This window comes from Mus caroli, chromosome 6 (genome assembly GCF_900094665.2).
Source record: "Mus caroli chromosome 6, CAROLI_EIJ_v1.1, whole genome shotgun sequence".
NCBI classification, from domain to species: Eukaryota; Metazoa; Chordata; class Mammalia; order Rodentia; family Muridae; genus Mus; species Mus caroli.
Window position 1 is genome coordinate 93,266,968 of NC_034575.1, and position 2,233 is coordinate 93,269,200.

The following is a 2,233-nucleotide window of genomic DNA, read 5'->3' on the forward strand; positions in this document are numbered from 1 at the left end:
AGCGCTAGCCTGGCTTTTGCAAGGCCCCGGATCTGATTGGCAGCATTCCTTACTCCAGCGTTGTTCACAGGGCTGACAGAGACTGCCAGCCAGCTGATGACAAACACAGGAGGATCTGGTGGTTGGAGGCTGCCTTGTTGCTTTTGTTAATGCTTCTCTAACAAAGCAGCCCCAAAGCCGGACTAGTCTCACCCAGCAGAGCGGGATGAACAGGGGAAGGGAAGCCATGCTCTGCCCAACGCAACCTTTCCTGTTATCCGTGTTAATGTCACAACCATGGAGTGAGGGCAAGAAAGGTCCTCGGCTTCCATAACGTAAGGGCGATTGTGAGCACTGCTCGATGGTAGAAGGAGTCTCAGAAGACACAGAGCAAGGTGAGTTTCTGGGGTTGCTTTATGAAGAACGCAGCAGGAGACAGGTGGACGTGTAAGAGTTATTTTCAACCGTGATGCTGGGTTGTGATAAGGCAGGTGAGTTAACCATACTTTGTTATTAAGAGGCCACTGTTTCACTCCGACAGCCTGCAGGGATGGCAGCAGAGCGGAGGAAAGGAGAGTGGGAACCTCACCCAGAACAGCCTGAGTAGGTTTTATCTCACCGTACATNGCGAGACCAACGGCCACTGGATGGCGAGCGATACAGATTCATCAAATCATAAAAGGTGGCACCGTGCATTGGCTGCACTTATACTTGAGGTGACAATAGAAGTTTCATAAATAAGGTTTCCCCCCTTACTTTTAATTTCTTTCTTTTTGAGATAGTGTCTCATATAGCCCAAGCTGGCCTTTAACTCAGAACATAATAATTGAGTATGACCTTAGCTTCTGATTCTCTTATCTCTGCCTCTCAAATACCAGGATTACAATGATATAATGATAAATAGTAACTTATTTAAATTTGGAAAACCCAAATTTGATAGATTCTGGCCCTTTAACCCATTCATTTTTCTTTTCTTTTCAGAAAGCAGCTATATTTGCTATAAACAACAGTGAGGATGAAGATAAGCAAAAATAGCTGTGGTTATAGAGAGATTGCTTATAACCATTTCATTGGGAAACAATCACCACAAAAACGTTGGATTTAAACCAAAGTGTAGGGGCTGTAAACCATATTGCAGTTAGCATCACAGCTGAACCTCAGTGCAGTTTAGGTTACTGGCTGGGTACAGACAGGCAGATACGGNCAGGTGTGGTGGCGGATACAGTCCTAGCACTTGGGAGGTGGAGGCAGAAAGATCAGTTCACGCCACACAAGAGCCCGTTCTCAATGAACAAAGGAGAAGATGGCCCTTGTATAAATGAGTCATTTTGAAAGGTTACACTGAGCGTGAGTAGCCTCTGTACCACAGCTTCACCTAGCAAGGTTCACTACCCGAGAGTGTTCAAGGTGCCGCTGAAAGCAATGCTGTCAGTTCTAGAACATTCAAGGCCCCCAAGTGTCTGCAGAGGCTCACACTTACTTTGCGAGGCTTCACCTTGTCTTGTAAGTCATACTGGCCGATTCCTTTGTAGCTGATCCCAAGCCACCATGGAAGTCCCTGCTTATCCTAAAAAGAGAAAATACACGAGNCCTGAGATCTGTTAAGTCTTCTAGATGAGAAGTGCTGTTTCTAACTTTCCTTGAAAAAGTACCAGCAAGCCAATATAAATCTGTGCTGGTAAGCAGACCTATACTGAGAAACTTATCTTGTTAAAATATTTTCTTAGGGTCTTTTCAAATAATAAGCACACATGCAAAGCTAATAATACGGGTATTATCATCCAAAAGACTAAAGCATTACTGTTTTGATTAAATCACTGGAGAGAATATTTAAAAAATTGAATTCAATGAAGAATTAATTCAGTTCAAAGTTAGTTATGACTTTTAAAAAAGACCTTTGTTCTCTCAGCTAAATCACCAGCTATAAAGGCTGGGAAATTTCCAAGGGATTACCAGGAGAAAAGCAGAGGTTCTGAGCCCCATGCTCAGAGCACAATTGACAATGAACAGAGGAGAAATAAGAAGAGCTTTTGGGGAAATGGACAACTCNACACCAGGGTNAATAATCAGTCTGAGATACGTGTGAAGAACAGACATATATGGATTCTATTATAAATATAGTATGTCTTTCTAAGTCTGTATATTAGGCTTTTATTTCCAATAAAAAGAATGTATCGACAGAGGGAAACATTTAGGGCTAGGCCATGTGTGCATGTGTAAAGCAGAATCCGTGAGAATTAAGATTAAATTTGGA

General features: G+C 42.7%; 1 protein-coding gene across 1 annotated transcript in view; it reads right to left on the reverse strand.

Moving 5' to 3' along the window:
- The window catches only part of Frmd4b (FERM domain containing 4B), a 36,877-nt gene extending 35,335 nt beyond the window's left edge, over positions 1-1,542 (reverse strand). Inside the window, exon 1 of the mRNA XM_021165173.2 lies at positions 1,460-1,542. The gene's annotated coding sequence lies outside the window, so the exon portion shown is untranslated. The remainder of the gene's footprint in view (positions 1-1,459) is intronic.
- Between the last annotated feature and the right edge of the window lie 691 nt (positions 1,543-2,233).